The sequence below is a fragment of the Pollicipes pollicipes genome, unplaced genomic scaffold (assembly GCF_011947565.3).
Source record: "Pollicipes pollicipes isolate AB1234 unplaced genomic scaffold, Ppol_2.1 Scaffold_3447;HRSCAF=4054_pilon_pilon_pilon, whole genome shotgun sequence".
Lineage (NCBI taxonomy): Eukaryota > Metazoa > Arthropoda > Thecostraca > Pollicipedomorpha > Pollicipedidae > Pollicipes > Pollicipes pollicipes.
The window spans coordinates 31,451,581-31,469,617 of record NW_023596297.1 but is presented as its reverse complement, the minus strand read 5'-3'; the positions used below and the strand labels follow the sequence as shown (position 1 = coordinate 31,469,617).

The 18,037-nt window shown below is 53.5% G+C and overlaps 1 long non-coding RNA gene across 1 annotated transcript in view; it reads left to right on the top strand.

The window, feature by feature from the left end:
- The window catches only part of LOC119092071 (uncharacterized), a 31,930-nt gene extending 15,820 nt beyond the window's left edge, over window positions 1-16,110 (top strand). Inside the window, exon 3 of the long non-coding RNA XR_005093495.1 lies at window positions 15,920-16,110. This is a non-coding gene — a long non-coding RNA (uncharacterized LOC119092071). The remainder of the gene's footprint in view (window positions 1-15,919) is intronic.
- Window positions 16,111-18,037: the final 1,927 nt, after the last annotated feature.

Here is an 18,037-nt window from a genome sequence, read left to right as displayed (position 1 = left end):
CGCACAATGCTAATTTCCATCTATTGCACGAATTAACACGTATGGTTTAAAAGTGACGGACTCAACGGATGCTGTGGTGAAATGTTACTAATACTTTCAAAGAAATCAGTTACATGACACTCATTCAAGTACGTTACATTACACATTCATGCAAATCGATCGCATAGCACATTTTACATCCCTGACATGTCATGACATGACATCCATGCACAGATTGAACTTAACTAACCTAACCGAACCTAATACAGCCTGAGATACAAGCGCAGACATAATCCGCGAGATCAGTGGGTTGTTCACCGTGCAACAGCTACCTTCACATGGGGTCACTGGCTCGCAGCATATTTTGTCCCCATGTGGCTTCTGGCACAAGGGGTGGGCGCCGGTAGCGAGCTGGGCAAGTTGCACACAGCAATGCAACTGTCTACAAAGTGACTATCTGAATCACAGCATGTATTACACTTACATATTCTACAAACCTACTTTCTATGGTTACCAGGCACTTGTGTACGAGGACTTCACATACCGTCAGTGCCTCAAAAACACGCGGGCTCAGGCGACTGCATGAGGGGCAATGCATCTTGCCCCCCACGCTGAAGAGACGCTCAGAGAGGCCGCTTGGGGCCGGAATGGCCAGTCAGAGCTTTGCACACTCGAGCAGCAGGGGCTTGCAGATCTTGTGATGACTCCAGTACACCAGGGCCCTGCCTCTAGCTTCTGGAGAGCACCTGGGTTCGCGTATGTACTCATCTAGCTCCCTCTTCCCCTGTCCTCCAGGGAGGGAGGGAAGCAGCCTGCCAAGCTAACACATTGGGCACTAGCTGTCGTGCGGAAGTGCTCATTTCCTGCTGTCTCACCTTTCTTGTGCATTCTGGAATGTGCCCGGAATATGTTTCACTCGAAAGCGACAGTCGTGTCACATAACTGACAACGTCATCAATCAAAGAACGGTGTGGCAGGCGCGGGGCTGAAATTTGGCTGGTGTTAAGCATTCTGCCAGACGAAAACTGCTTGTCGTACATAGCAAAACACGAAGCTTGACTTTGCTTGAGCATTCTGGAACGTACAAAGACTCTGTTTCGCTCACCGGTGACAGCCGTGTGACTTACTGCTGACGTCATATGCATTGGAACAGTGCCGCAGGCCTCGGGCGGGGATGTTCGTGTAAAACGTCACGACACGCGAAAATTGTACGTTGTGCATAAGAAAGCCCAAAGCATGCGTGTGTCACTGGGGGTGGCGCGTGATTGGTTGTGCATGACGACAAACCCAGCCGCTCAAGCTAAGCGGCGCCGTCCGCCGCCCATCCCGTCAGCGCACGCTAAGCTGCTTCGCAAGTCATTGTCGCATGCCAGACAAAAGCCGAGACGCAAGGCAAGCGTAGCGTGTCTTTTTGCTTGAAGAACAGAAACAGACAGCGCGCATGGTGCAAATGGAGATCTCGTCTGTTTACAAACAAAGACAAAAACAAAGGAAAACACATTACGCACGGGGAGGAACGGGGTAGAGCAAAGTTGGTAAGGTTGACTAACCAACAAAACGCATCACACGATACCAGCTGGGGAAAAACTGACGGCGGCATAATTTTGGGCGAACGCAAACCAAGCAAACGAGCAAACCAAGCACGTAAGCCAACCAAGCAAGCACGCAATCTAGGCTTACACAAGCACCTCAAACGGGTCGACAGCCACCTGCCGGAAATCTAGGTTAGGAACTGGGCCGATCAGCCCATAAACTACGCTCCATAAGGCTTCAAGCTCCGGAGGACTCGCTTGAGCTCTTCGGAGTTGGCCAAGCCAGACGCCCTCGACAGATGTTCCCCGCCACAGTGTCCTCCCATTCGGACCAAAGCATGGCGGGGCATTATCGGCGAGCCGGCCCGGCCGACCCGACACATCTCCGGAGGTCCAGGCGGCGTTAGCCTCCGGGATGCTTTCAGGGGCCTCACGGAGGTCGACGGTGGGCGGCAAGGCAGGTGAGAACGGAGCGGTGCCGCTGTCTGAGGAACTGCGCTGTTCCCCGGCGAGCACTGCCTCAACGTCTATAAAATAGCAGTCATGGGTCTTCGCCACCTCCCGAAAGCCTTCCGGCAGTCGGCGCCCCTCCTCAGACAGGAGCACGCGGGGATGACGCTGAGGATGGCGACTGTCACCCCCCGCAGGATAGGGCGTAGGGATACGAGGAAGTTTCGGAGGTGCGCCACACAGCACTCGGCGGCCTCCGCGTGCCCCTCGAGCAGCTCGCCTTGGCGGGTGACCGGGGCGTTGCCGCCGGCCGAGACCAGACACGCTGCTGGCACCGGATGTTGGCCGCTGCCCGCCGCGGCCACGACCTCCGGTGCCGGGGCGTGCCAGCCCCCTTCCGAGGAGCCCTGGAGGCCGCCGCGCACGGCGGAGCACACCAGCCGGTAGCGGATGGGTTGCTGGAGGTGAATGTCCGGGATGGACTCGGGTAGGTTACGCCCGGACAGGTGGCTGTCACCAAGACACAAAACACTATAGATGACGCCCGCGCCCACAAGCGGCGGGCCATTAGCCAGCGACCGGGGGCTGGCCGCTCGACCCCGGCCGCGGCCGGCACCCCGTCTCGTAGCCGGGCGCTGGTACGGGGTGGCGCCGCGACCCTGCCCCCGGCGATATGTTGGATCTCGCTGGAGAAGGCCTGGTGCTGGCTCGCGGGCGGTGAGGGGCAGCGGCGGCCAACTGGGGCCCAAGCCCGCACGAGGCGGTGTGCGTGTGTGTGGGTGATGGGGCCAGGGTCCAGGGCCGGACCGAGTGACCACTGGGGCCCGCCGCCGGTTGCCCTGAACACCACCTGTCAGGCATCTCGTGATGTTCGGTGCCTCGGCGACCACGTTTCTCCTGCATAGAATATGTCATAAAGGGGTCAATCAACGAACGGTGTCAAACGACCCAAGACTTACTAAGGGCATGCCAAGAAAAATGCACAAACACCGAAACATGCAAACCATTTGAAGTTACCATGTGATCCTACCTGAAAACTTCGCCAATCGCAAGCGTTATTTCTGAAAGATGACGAGACCTGGTGAAGTCAGATAAGATATTCATTTAAATGTCCATGTGGTGCTTGGGTGGTTATGCCGACACCGCACAACGACGCTTCAGTAGGGTGTACAAGCATCACAATTATCACGCATCTGACAGGGAGTGAAAGGGTACTTCTCAAGTCTTATATTTTCCAACGTGCGGCTCGCGAAAGCCAGAACTGACCATAACCCACCATTCATTGGCCAATAGCCGCAGTCGAAAGGTGCATCGCAAAAGGCTCATGTTCACCATGCACAACAAAAAACTTCACCTGAAGTCCCGCCCGCCCCCGCCCCCCCCCCCCCCCCGAAGAAGAATGTTTAGGTGGTTTACGTGCACGGGTGAAAATTATTGGACAAACGTTGCACCAAAAGTGCCTGGGCAGATGTCTTGCAATGCTTGTTGCACTGCATCAAGGCAATGGAAATGAAAGGTGATTTAGCCGCTGCCACATCTCAGCCTTCACCCACGCAGTTCACGTGCCAAACATGGATCATATGCTACCTGCAAGGTTGCACACCAAGCACCACAGCGCGCAATGCAGGGCTCGCAGGAAAACATGCCGTAGGATGCCGTTCCTCTTCAAAGATTACAGCGGCATGCAGTAACGGTCCATGCTGAGGTGCCGCATGGTAGGAGCGCGTCGTCACACCCCCGATCATTTCCAGGAGCCACGCCAAGATTTGGAAGTGCAGTGAGGATGGGACGGGGGAGGACGATGAAGAACTATGGGTCTCGGTCCAAGCGATGAGATGGGGTGGTAGGAACGCACCATCAAACATCGCGTTCCTCTCCGCAGTTCCCAAAGTCTGGGTCGCGGTCCACGCCATGAGATGGGGTGGTAGAAACGCACCAGCATACACTACGTTCCCCTCCGCAATTCCCAATATATATATATATATATATATATATATATATCTACAAATTCGGCTCGAAATGTGGCTAGCGGGCGCGGTTCTCATCCACAAGCATGGGCGTTCTGCTATGGGATGGTGCATCACGCGTGTTTGTATTCATTTGAGATACTCACCGATCGCTACGAAAGTAGAGCACATCTCAAGTCCAAACGAAACAATAGTCCGGTGCCCCTGGCTTTGGCCAGATCGATTGTCGCCAGTTCTGCTAGCGTCCATGGCCGCCCGGTGCGGTGGTGCCCCTCGGCGTGGTCAAGGAGCCGCTTCATCCAGTAAGGGCGCAGGCTGTCATCGATTATGAGGCCCGACTCCGTCTCGATGCTTTCAACTCTGGTATCGTCCGCGAGCTGCCCATGCGAACTGCAAACCGGTATCTCGATTGTCTCTGTATCTTGGGCAGGCGCTGGGGCTTGGTCTTGACGTGGGGCCGGTACTGGGGCTTTGTCTGCGACTGGGTCCGGCAGGTGCGCTGACTCGGCAAGGACCGGGGCTCCGGCCCATGCTCCTCATGAATCGATGACGGCGCCTCCACCATTTACCTCGCCACGCTGGTCGTGACCGGCTCCTCCAATCGGTGTTCGTCCCGTCACTAGAATCTTCGCTCGAACTTGATATGCCGTAGTGTTTGTTGGGAGACCTTAGAATTGTCGACTGCACTGCGTGGGCTCTTCTAGCGTCCTTCATAACGTAATAGCGTAGAGCCGTGCTGAGACTATGGCAGCGGGAACGTGCTGCCTTCATTGAAGGTTGTTCCCTCCGGCGCACCCGTGGTCTCAAATGAATGAGTCAGGTCCACAAGGTACCGGCGGCCTCGGTTGCCGCACACAAGCTTCGGATAATCAAGGTGGGCGATGGAGGGGGTGTTAAATCTGAGGCGTCTCTCATCGTACATGTTCAGTCTAGGCAGGAGTTTTTCGTCCGACCCCCCTCATTCAGCAAATGATGACGTAGGTTGTTCACGCAGAAGCATATGGCACGGTGAAGCCGCTTGGAGATGACGATGCTAACAGAGCGACATGTGTTTGGTTTTGCCACCCGCGTAGCTTATCGTGTAGTGGTCTTCCACTTTCTGGGCCTTAGAGAACCCTGCACCCTGACGTCGCGGAACACTCCTGACCTGATTCCTGATGTCACATGCGCCGTGACATATACCATCTGGAGGACCTTTACAGCGGCATGCCGCAGGGCGACGGGGTTGGTCGGCAGTCCCTCTGCCGGCTTCAAGGACCATGGCCAGGTGCCGCTCTATCTCGCGTCTGGTAAGGACTGTCGTGGAACAGCTTCTCCTCATGCATGTGTTTTTCTGTCCTAGCTGACTGGCGCTGTCGCATGAAATCCTGACTTTCCTTCAGGACGGACGATAGCATGGCCATTGTCAGTTCCAGAATCGCCTTCCAGGCTCCGCCGTTTGTGACTTCGGCGAGTCGCTGACGGATGAACTTAAGAAAGGCACTTACGGCACAAGCCGTACCCGTGTCGAGGTCGGCGGACTCCTTATATACCTCGTCTAGGGTGATGCGGATCCGGCTCCTGTTTGCCTAGGAGGCCAAGGTATATCTGAAATCTGGCACCGCCAGATCGAGGCACTTCTCAAAACCGGCCAGCAGGCTGCGGCTAGATTTACTGATTTTTGTACGGACGTAGGCCCCTGTCGCAAGCAGATCATGCCTGGCAGAGGGGCTGAACACAGAATCCCCGAGGACGGCTTTGTCTCGTATTTCTGTTGGGGTTAGTACCGGACCTTTTCCTTTTCCAAGGGTGTAGAGCGCCTCTTTGGGTCCGCTGAACTGTTCGGCCTGCAGGGGAATTTTCAGGGTCAGTGCGACGTCCAGGTCATCTGCGACTGACTGGTCGTGACAAAGATGGCTTGCCGTATGGTGCGTCGGCCATCGGCCTGAAGGCGTCGGTGCCTTGCGCTCTGTGAGAGGTAACGCGCCATTCACGCGCGCGGTGATCTAACGGAATGAACTGAAGGGTTTGGATCACATCTTGAAGCACACATAACATTGTCACAAAATTGCAAGCACGTAGTATTCCATAGAGTACTGAGCAAGGGCTTAAGTGGCAGTAAGACAAACATTTGGCCCCATCATTAAGGAAACCCAAGCCCTCTTAAACAATCGTTCTTAGGCTGCAGCAGCGAAAACGTTACTGTGACTAGGGCACCTAAAACTTATCCAGTCTGTATGTCATCCATGACGATAAGGACCATTTCGGTTCACCAGTTTGGCGTTTGAGCAATTAATGAGATAGAACATTGACCTGTGTGATACGTACCAGACACAAAACGCGTAGAACATATCTTAGCGTCCTTGTACGGCTCTCCTTTCCTTCGGATCGCCGTCAGCCAAAGCCTTCTCCGCTCCTGACGGCGTTGGCAGTTAGGCTTGCGGAATAATTTAAATTATTTGCAACTTTCCTTAATGCTATTGGCGGTGCAACCAAAAGCATAGCAGGATGGCATGATTGCAGGCCATCCTGCTGTAACGGATTCATCAGGCTCTAACGGATTTCTCAAGGCCTTAGAATTCGAATTTATATGGCCTTGGGCTCTGACCAAGACATAAATGCACTGGTGAGATGGGGTTATATTGTGGCGCGTCACCCCATTCGGGATTGTCGCACTTGATGGCGTCACCGGTCGGGGAATGTAATCACTTCTATTGGCCGACTCCCTGATGAAAGCAGCTAAGTCAGAAGCAAACAGCGTAGAAAGAGACGGAGATGTCCCATTGGCCGCCTCCACATCTACGGCGTCTGGGAGTTTGCTCTCAACTTGACCAATCTCCTTCCAGCGCTTACCACGAGCAGACGTTACTTTAACAAATACAAAAACCAAATATTTGGTTACTTTTTGTTTAGGTATATGTCATATCCACACAAGAAGCTCACACGGGCCGTCATCACTCAAGGAACAGCATAGGTTTGTACAAGTGCATCGAACTGATGTAAAACAATGATGGGGGATATTGACGTAAACTCCCTGGATTGGCCTGGTCTTGAAGGATTGCCGATGTTTGCTTTCATTTATCGGTGCTTTAGGTGTTTGTTCCCTGGAAATCAAACAAAAGTTTTTTTCATTTTATGAAAGTCAAGTCCATACACGCTTTTGGCCATACACGCTTTTGGCCAAATATCAATCATGCCCACCAACCTACGATATTAAATGCCAAACAAGTAAAAGGTGTGCATGATAAACATCTCCAGAGGGCAGAATTTCGCCATCAAACACTTCTGTATTAGCTGCGTCAGGTCTGTCCCAAAGCTCTATTTGGCAGCATTACGATAGCCTCGTCAGGTAGTCTGGTGAGTTAGACAATCGAAAGGCTCATATTTATCATTATTGAGCACCGCCATGAACCAAGAAAACGGTTAACCGAGCACCTAATTGGGCAAAAATGGCGGTAAAAATAAGTTCCGTGTTTCAAATCGTCTCCTTCATTTCCTGTGAATTGTTCACTATTGGGTGCATATCGAACATGTTTGGGCGGCTGGCGAATCAATCCAAGTGATGTATGAAATACGCACAAGTTTGCAATTGGAGCATGTTGCAGAGAAATTGGTCAACATTTCAAGCAACAGATAGTACCTCTAAAGGCAATCGAAAAGGAAGGAAGAATAAAGTGGTATCACACTCGTATGTTGCCAAGAAAAACAAAAGTAGTTAAATCAATATAAATACTGATGCTTTTCTGACAAAGTTTTGCAGTCAGCTGATTTGACTTGAAATCTGTTAACATGAGTGCTCAACGGTGATATTGATCTTATAAATTAACGTAAGAAGACGTTTCTTGAATTTTTCACTCCTGCATTTCGGGAGTGATGCAATTTAGTGGTCAAGTTTCCTCGTGAAAATAAATATGTTGAGTAAAGTTATCTACCAAGCCTTGCCGGTGTTTGCACCAGGCTCTGCTTTCGTGGCGTGGTGGAGAGACAAAAAACCTAGGGGATGTGTGAAAGTCTTGCATTTGACACGCAGCTGCCGATCGTGACACATTTTGTAAACAAACCAAACTTAACGCGTGCAGGCAGCTGAAGTCGTTTGGGTTCTTGGGCTTGGAGGTACATGGCGCCCTTGCTCTGTGCATACATAAACATGCTGTCTGATCGCTATGAACAAGAGAATGGTGTTCCTCAAGGGAGCGTCCTTAGCGTAACCCTGTTTGCGCTGATGATCGATGATATCGCCGACTGTCGGCCACCTACCATCAGTCGGTCACTGTTTGTGGACGACTTTGCCATCTGGTGTGCGGCATCCACAACGACGTCTGCTGAGAGGCAGCTTCAGTTATGCCTGATTCGACTAACTGAGTGGAGCCTTAAGAATGGCTTCAAATTTTCGACCACCAAGACTAAGTGCATGCACTTCTGCTCACGGATTAGAGGCTGTAGAGACCTGGAGTTGCGACTGTATAATGCCACTATCCCAGTTTGTAGCGACATTTGTTTCCTGGGCCTCACGTTGGACCGTCGGCTCACGTTTAAGCAACACTTTAAGATGGTTAAGACTAAGTGTCTCAAGCGCATGAACCTCATGAAAGTAATGTGTCGTATGACCTTTGGAGCCGATAGAAGCACCCTGTTGAACCTGTATAGGGCCCTAATTCGATCAGTCATCGATTATGCTAGTCCTGTCTACGATAGTGCTCCTACATCTTCAAAGCAGGTTTTGGACACAATCCACCATACATGTTCGTATAGCCACTGGGGCGTTTCGTACGACCCGAACAAGAAACTTGCTGGTGGAAGCGAATGAGCCGCCATTGCCTCTTAAGAGACAACGACTTACTTTGAATTACGCTACAAAGGTTTCACAATTTCCGGATCACCCAGCCTTTAAGTCATCTTCTCTCAAACGTTGATCCGTTCTTTCTTGAGGGGGCGGCCCACGTCCGCGCGGCCGATGTGTCTGCGCGTCCGGGACTGGCTGGACGAGACGGATATTACGCTGGATGACATTGCCCCGCACACTGTTCGGGACCCAGCTCCGTGGAGACGTCTGAGTATTAAGTATGATTTGGAACTCTGTCAGCATCTTAAAAATGGCACTTCACCACGAGAGTTCCTCACGTATTCGTTGGAACAGATCTCACAATACGCGAACTCATTACAAATATTTACCGATGGGTCCAAGGGCTCAACAGGAACGGGTTGCGCATTTGTTTGCGGTGACCATACCGTAGGTCTATGCCTCCCGCAGCACCTTTCAGTTTTTTTCCTCAGAACTGTTTGCCATTTTAGCAGCGCTTCAGTACGTTGCTTGTCGTCCTGAAAGGGATATAGTCATTTGGACCGACTCGCGTAGTGCACTTTTATCATTAGACCCGACGGCGATGTCGCGTGACCACTCATTTTTGACTCGCTCAATTTGGGAGGAATTGGAATGGCTGGACAGCACTTCCTGTCGTATCACATTTATGTGGATCCCCAGCCACATGGGAATAATGGGGAATGAAAAAGCCGACGCTGCAGCGAAAGCTGCGGCGTGTGAGAGAAACCCAATACCAATGTATGTACCCGCTCGAGATCTGAAGTCAGTCATTTCCAAATACGTCCCGAGTTGGCGCAAAATGGTCCCGATGCCGACGCGCCCTTAAAACACAAATCACCACCACATACATAAACATGATTCAGATGTAGGTGAGGCAGGACATAGCCATAGGTATCCAAGTTGTGTGGAGCCTCGTTTATGCTTGGTGGTTTCAGGTGAGCTCGGTTTTGGATGACATCTGAAAACCTCAGAAAAGGAAATAGGGGTTTGGCATGTGCGATTAGACGACGTCAGGCAGGAGTGAAAAATTCACACAAAATATGGGGAAAAGGAGTGAAAAATTCCTCCTCATGGGGTGTTGCTTTACACCCAAAGTCGGCAATTCTAGGACACTGCACTCAACCCACGCGCCAAAAACGAAAATCTAGCCGGAGACACATTTGCACCGTCGCATGTATTGCATTGAAGTTCAGTGTAAAGGAATTCCAACAATCACCGACTACGAAACACATCACCGCCAATTCTGCAGCACAACTCTGTGTCGTCTTACAACACAATTCTTAAGTGCGTCTGAGGCCCTTAGGGTACTGATCGACAAGCAAGGCTGCTTTTACGATGCTTTCGTGACATGGCAGGTGCTGCCATCTCAACGCTACAGTTCACGATACTTCTGGTTGGCACGAAACCGCAAACGTATCACACTTGAAGCACAATTGAAATATTGCCACTCTCTAATATTCTAATATTTCAAGTGGTCGATCGAAGTTGCTTCTCTTGGACCGTTCCGCCGAGGCAGTGAGACGTGAGTTTAGCGGTGCGACGGGCTTAAGGAGACTCGGCATTGCCCCCGAGACAGCCACAGAAGCCGAAGCCGAAGGGGGGTGTAGGATCAGGATTCCAGGTATCTGCCGGCGCTGGGATTGGGGCAGTATCAGGAACGGATGACACGCTGCGGACAGCGATTGGTTGGCACAACAGGCATGCCATTGACACACTTCCCAGTCTTGCGGCACACATTTCGACGCAGCACTCTTACCCTCACCCTTACACACTCGCTGTTGCAACGGTTGTGGTGTACAAGTACCAGCTTTCTGTGGCACTGGGCACGTTTACGGTAATTCAAATATCCGGCCTTAGCGACCATCGCCGCTCGTGTCCACGGCCGACTTAACTTGCATTATTCGTCCTTCGAGACCATGCCGCAGTGTAGGAACACAGTGTCACTCGGCTGAAAGTCGAGCCGTTCATTTTCCGCTCGTCAACTCTGTTCTGGAGGTGCCTGCTGTGCATTAGTTCGTCGGGTGGGGCGTCGGCACGGGCCTGGGAGGCACGGGCAGCGGGCGCCGCTCCGCGCTTGTCATCTGCTCTGCACCGGCTCGATGCACCGCCGGCGTCTTGTTGGCCATCTCACGCGGTTGGTTAGCTTACGGAGGTCATTCAACAACTCTATCTGGACACTTACACTCTAACTGGACACTTACAGTTGATTGTCTACACCCGGTGGCTGACCTGACAGGAGCACGTCCCCTGTTTGCGGAGCTGGGCGAGCTTGGCTCTGATGCTGCCCCCTCTCTCATCGCGATTTCTTGCCGCAAGAAGCTCGGAAATGCCTCCAAACCATTTTCTGGAATGCTATTGGTGCACTTGTACCTTAACCATTCCAGTCTCCAGCCCTCTGATACCAAGTCATCCGCCATCCGACGCATACCAACAAGGTCGTGCTCATGCACACTGGGGGGGGGGGGGGGGGGGGGGGTCTCCAACAGCCTCCTCATAAGGACCTCCCTCTTGGCATCAGCTCCGTTAAACCTCCCATTGAGAGTTTTGATGGCAACAAAATATCCCTCAGAAGCGAATGGTGGTCCCCGGCTGGCCCTCTCCGTATCACCACCGAGATGAGCTTCCAGGTGAGCAAGCCTCTCCACAGGCAGTACGCCAGCATTGTCATGGACGCACGCAACAATCACTTTCCAAAACTTCGGCCCGTCCGTGAGCTCCCCATCAAAGCTTGGCGGGCTGGAAGGCACGTGTTGAAGCAATCCATCTGGAAGTTTCGGAGCCACTGCATCGGATGGAGGAGCTTCTCCTTCCTTCTCCAAGCGAGCTAAATCCGCTTTGCCTTGAGGAAGCCTGCCCCAAATCCGGCTGGTGAATACTCGCGTCACAAATTCGTGCAAGATCCAACTTAGACTGGATTTTGAATAAGGCGTCCTGAATCCCTTTCAATTGATGCAGTTTAAACGCCAGGGTATCTTCCCCTACGTTGTCACACAAGGACAGCACGTCTTTCAGGTCATTCAAAAGGGGCGCAAAATGACCCTAGAAGTCGACGCGCCCTAAAACCCCAATCATCACCATCAGGTCATCCAAAAGCTTAGCAGGTTTGCCGCGCACGACGGCTGTTCTTTGCCTCAAACTGTTTTCTGTTTTTTTTTCGTTCTCCATCATGCAAGAAAGCAACACTCGAAAACAGCTTGCTAAAGCTGACACCAAACTTCAATGCTTAAACGCCAAATAACCAAAAAGAGGCGGTGGTAGACATTTTCCCATCAGGCCCGGAGGCCTAGGTATTCGGACGGTATTCATACTTTAATTTCACATTTTCGGACCGGTCTGGCACGTAATTCCACGCGGCGGTATTTCAGGGAGCCGCCCCCAGAAGCGCCGCACATGTTCCGTCATCGAATTGTCTGGTGGCTCTTACGTGAAGGACTTTACGGGCTGCCAAACTCAGAGCTTTTTACATCGGGATTAAAAAACTACTTCATCCCTTGCTCTCATGACAAATTATGTCATTTTGCATATGCATAGCAAGCCGATTATGCACAACGCAACTTCTGTATGGTATTCGCCCAGCTGTTAAACTTCCAGACGAAGCGCAGGTCTGATACCGATCGTTTAATGTCCAGGTGCATTATATACGTCACAAGTCTTAATCTTTCGTCCGTACAGCTCCCCACCCAGAGCTGGATATGCCGCTGATGGTAGCCGGCGACCCAGCGTACCCATTCTGCCGTGGCTGATGAAAGGCTACACTGGCGCTTCGCCCGAAACACAGGGGCGTTTGAACAACAGGCTCAACCGCACCCGCGCACCTGTGGAGCACGATTTCGGCTGGTTCACGGCAAGTTGGCGCCGGCACTTAAAGCAGTCGGAACAAACTACGGGTTTTATGGCCATCGCGCGCACGTGCGCAATGCCCCACAACACCGTGGAGGAGCGAGGAGAGGCGTTCAGAAATGTCTAGTTGGAGGCAACGGCCATCGACTCAGCCCAGCAGCCACCTGGCGACAAGGACCGCTCAGTCGTAGGAGCTAACGGTGACACGCGAAAGCAGGCTGTGAGCGTATCGCCGATGCCCTGTGGGGGAGAGTGACTGACTGGCGGAGCGCCTCACATGCCGCGGCCGTCTGTGCCGCGTGTCCGGCTCGGCTCACTGCCCAACCACAGTTGCCGCCACACGCTCTTCCCATCATGGCGCCCGCGCCGCCGGGAGGTACTGCCACCGGATACCGTCAAGCGCATGCATGTACCAGGATACCGGTACACCGCACCTTACCGCACCGAAATGTTCGGCGATAATCCATTTCTGTCAAAGTGCGTAGCTTGGGAGCGAAGCTGTTTCGGCGCATTGCTGTGATGAATCGTGTCATTGACCGCCTCGCTCGAGATTTTGGGGGTCATTCTCATGGAATAGGCAGCTCGCTGTAGTGGGAGGCGCACGGTGACCGCAGATTTCGACGCGCCCCAAACCCCTGCTATCATTATTATGACGGGTAACAGCTGTTCGATGGATTGCGTTTGGAATCGACACAACGCCAAAGAGCGGGTCGTTTATTTTCGCTTTCAGTTTGGCGGATGGCCTGTTTGCTGAACCATTCTGCTGCCCGATGTGCGCAATCGTCGTGCGAGCGATTGTCTTTCTTGCCGTTGCTTTTTCTTCCAGTCTTCGGACCTCACCGTGTTGCACCTGTTCCATTCGGTCCAGTTTACGGCCATCGGTGAAGGCGGGGACGGTGGCGCAGTCCCGGTTCAGGTTTTGCTCGGGCCTTGGCTCCGGCTCGTCACCAACATGCTGTTGGGGTCCGTGGTCGTCTATGTGCGTGTCATTTGTTGCTTTCTTTTCTTTCTCGTTGCTGGTTGACATCGGCGATGCGGTTTTCTGTGCGCTGATCCACTTCATTGCTGGAACTCGAAGCTCTGGAGCTCGGTTTAGTAGGCTGCTCAAGTAGTAGCAATGGCTGTCTCCATGTGCAGGAGCCGAAACATTACTGTTACAATGACTCGATACAAGTGTATTTTCACGAGTGGCCTTTTTATGTATGAGGTGATGCCCGGACGCACTTCGGCCAGTCCCCTGGAGTCGCCGCTTGTTGCGCAAGGTACACCATCGTGTCTGCGGTGGTCGGATCGGCAAAAAACATTCCGTTCTCAGCGAAGCTACCGTAAATTTGACATTTGTATGTGCTCCCATAGCGTTAGGCGTGGGACTAAATCAAGATTCATTCGTAATTTGTTTTAATGACGTGTTCGTTGTGCTGCAAAGAGAAATTCTACGTTACACTAAGAACTTTTTGAGTTATGATCACGCGTATCCTGAGCAGTTGATATTGCCGCCTTACACAATGATGTGTTGTTCCGTTGCACTGCAATTCCGCCATGTTGTCGGTATATTTAACAAGCTTCAATGGTTGTCTTGTCTGTATTTTCGCCATACATGAACCACGTAAACACTGGCACCAACAACACTACGAACATGCAAACAATAACATCCGCACAAAGCATACAACACAGGCACAGTAGGTTCTTGCCAAGTCAGTGTGAAAGCGCTTGCTGTTGTTGTTTTTATTTGGTGTTGTAAGTCAAGCCGACTCCTGTGGTCATTTCGTCACCATAACAGATCAATGGCTGCCTACGGCGGTAAATTGCTAAAAAAAACATATTATTCAGAAATGACAACGGCTGAGTTGTGACAAGAAAGCGTCACCAGCAACGACTACCCGTCACCAATGCGCGAATACGTGGACAAATGACATTTGACATCGACATCGACATCATTGACATCGGTTCCTGGCATCATGTAGCGATCTTGTATTTTCACTACACCTACGAGGCGAGGATTGGCGGGGAGTGTCACCAGTCCATGGAGTGTCGAAACCCGGCCAAAACCCGCACAACCACCGGGGAGGACGGCAATACGCGCGAGATGTACGTGACGACAGAGTCTGGCGAGGACTCTATCTGAGCGCCAGCCAGCAGTGTCACCAGCATGTGACCAGACATTGCGCGTCCGTCGTGATGAAATTTCATTTTTGTACAAGGCAGTATTAACAGGCATCAGTCATCATTGTTAATTCTCAGCAAAATACAAGGCGTCTGCACGGTCGGTCATTGTCATCGCTTGTTATTGGCTGTGATCAAGATTAATTATGCCATGATACCTTAACCTTGTTATTATAATAAATATATAATAGAATAAATGAATAATGTATATGTCGCCTAGGCGGGGAGAAGCCTAGGAGGACCTGGTGACTGCACGTGCGGCACGAATCCTACACGGTGGAGCGCGCCAACGCAGGCCCAACGTGCCGGCTCTATGCGAAGGACCACGCCGGCGTGCTGCACGTCTGTGTACACAACCAAACAATTCTGCTCCCAGCTGTAATACGGCATGTATGCGGTGTGGGTGAACACCTTCGCCGAGGCGGGGAGGCCTGTTTACCTGCCTGGAGGCCTGTCTGCGGGCGCCTGCTTCAACTGTGGCGGGGGGTGTCACCAGTCCAGGGAGCAACGCCCGTCGGGACGACAGGACGACCTCTGATATGTCTAGATGTGTCTATAGATGTTGCAACGTTATACGTTATAGGTGTTGCAATGTGTATCGAACAATTACCGTACCGCGAGAAAACAAACAGCAGCAAGGACCCACGAGAAGACTTCGGTCGGCCGCATACCGACATCGTTGAAGAACAGCATTCAGCAGTCAGCGAGAAGACAAACAACAGCAGGGACGCACATGACCCACGGCCGGGTCCGATACAGCCCCGTAGCCGGCGCTCCGCCACGTGCCAAGCCCGCCCGCAGACCGTACCGTACCGTGTACAATAAAGCAACGACGACCTGTCTACGGACAAACTGTAAACTGTATCGTTCAAATGTATCGTTCAACTGTATCGTTCATCGAGAAGACAAACAGCAGCAGGTACCCACGCTCTTTCCGAAATCGTTTTCTCACATCACCTGCCGATTACGAGTAAAATGTTTTGGGAGGGTTAGCGAACTGTGCAGTCTCGCCATAATGTAGGCATCCAACTACTTACCAAGAGTTTTGTCACCCTCGCAGGCGTAAGGGTGAGGTTGTGACACCGAGCGACCTGAAGTGAAGAACGTGTCGTTAAACCTCAATAACGACATGATGTGGGCGGGCCGCGGCTGAGCGGCGCCGCCCCCCCCCCCCCCCCCTGCGGCAGATGCCCCCAGGCCGGCGCCGATGCGGTGTGCGGCGCGTGAAGAGGCCCGCGGAGGACGGCCCCCGGCGGCCGGCGAAGCGGGCCCGCCGGAGCGGAGCCGGCGCTCGGCTCGCCTGGTGGCAGACGGGCACCGTCTACCAGATCTACCCGCGCTCCTTCTGCGACTCGGACGGCGACGGCGTCGGAGACCTGCCAGGTGAGGCGACGGCCCAGCAGGCGCCGGTCAGCGGCGTTCGCCGGCTGCCCGGCGGCGTGCCGGGCTGACTGGGCGGTATGTTGCAGATTGAGCGAGTGAGGACATGGGTGGAGAATGAGGTGCGACAGGTGTAACCTTGGATGCCCTCCAAAGATGCGTCTGCCTCGCGACTTCCCACAAGTATCTGAGGATATAACTCGTGAGCCTGGTTACCCGATCATTATGATTAATCTGATGACCTAATTTACGTAGTTATTAAGTTGATAAAGGAAAGGCCCTCAGCTCCTGGTTGTCACCATTATGAGCTGAAAGTTCTTGTGTTGAGTAAACGGGCTTCAATAAATCAGGAGATACTGTTTAAACGACGTTGTAATGCTAAATAACAACAATATTTACTATGGTCACTTACCACCGGCGGACCTGGTCAACTTCTTCAAGCTTTAATCTGATCGTTTTCCCAGTAATGAATTTCCGTTGTTTTGTAGGTTTTTTTCTCTCCATTTCTTTCTCAGCATTCTCTTCTCTTGGTTGTGGGCGGAGGCCGGACTCGGCGCGCCCCAAAACCCCAGTCATCAACATCCCCCGGACGTGGTGTGGCGGTGCCTCGCTACACTGCGCGCCCCGAATGTCCCGACAGATGAACCGCCCTTTTCCGCCCCGCTTAATATATCCGTCCCCTCACTCACCACCAGCTATCGTGGTCAATTCCGTTCACGTCTGGTAAATCGCCTCAAATGGACGACCCCCATGGTGCCTGTGTGCGGGCGGGCGGGCGTGCGGGGGGGGGGGGGGCATGGGGCAGACCATGCTGATCCGTCCTCAGAGCACGCCCGCCTGGTAGGGAATGGTCCTGTGTACTCGATCCGCCCACCAAGTGGGCCGCTCGTGTTGCTGCAGCCCCGCGTCGTCCGGTATCCTGTTACGACTCGGCCACGGCGGAGAGGTTTAAGCGTGCATCCGGCGCGACCGCCCAGCTCCGCACACAGCTTCCATGACCGACGGCAGGCCAGCCAGAGGCTGCTCGGACGATGCGTGTGGTCTGGTAGTTCCGTACCGGGCGCCAGTCGCGCCTTCCCGCCGCACCGTCCCACCGCGCGGTCTCTGACGCGCACTTCATGTGGACCCGCTACCGTGCGCTTCTCCGACGCGACGCCTGGGCGCCGTCGCAGCTGAAGTGTCGCTGGAGCAGGCTCCGGTCGGGGCCAAGGAGGTCAATGAGAGCGAGGCGGAAGCTGGCACCTGACCGCCGGGGTCCGGCAGCGACCCGGCGTACAGATCCATACAGGGGACATTCGTTAGCCTCGTGTGCTACGTCGTGAGGCATACTCGGCTCCATTTGAGAAGCTTGGGCTGCCTGGTGGCCGGCCCACGCGTGATGCGGCATTTATCAGACGTGTTGGGTTGGTAACTCGTGCGTGCGTTACCGCAGCATCAAACCTGGGTCCGGCCGTTTGTGGCTCGTGGCTCGTGCGCGCGTTACCGCAGCATCAAAGCTGGGTCCGGCCGTTTGTGGCTCGTGGCAGAAGGCGGTCAGCCAAGACCGGCCTGTCATCATCATCATCACTTACTTCCGACCAGCAGCTCCCTTCGTGTTTTGCGCTGCATAAGACAGGCTGGTCGGATCGGTCTCGTGCAACAGGATGCATTGCGAATATTCGAGTGACCATCGTACCCTGGGGAGCTCTTTCGCCCGGCGTGCACGGTACTGCTGCGGTCGCAACCGGCGCTGGTGGGGACTTGACCCGCGTCGGCCCCGCCACCGTCACGTGCAGCCCGTTGGCGGGCGGCGGCGGCCCCGAGGCCGTGTCAGATGTCGGCTCTGATGGGCCACAGCCGTCCTCGCCGCGCTGGTGCGGCCGTGGAATGTGTCCAGCGGCTATGGGGCCGGCGATGGCGCGGCCGCCGCCCGTCCGGCCGGCCGG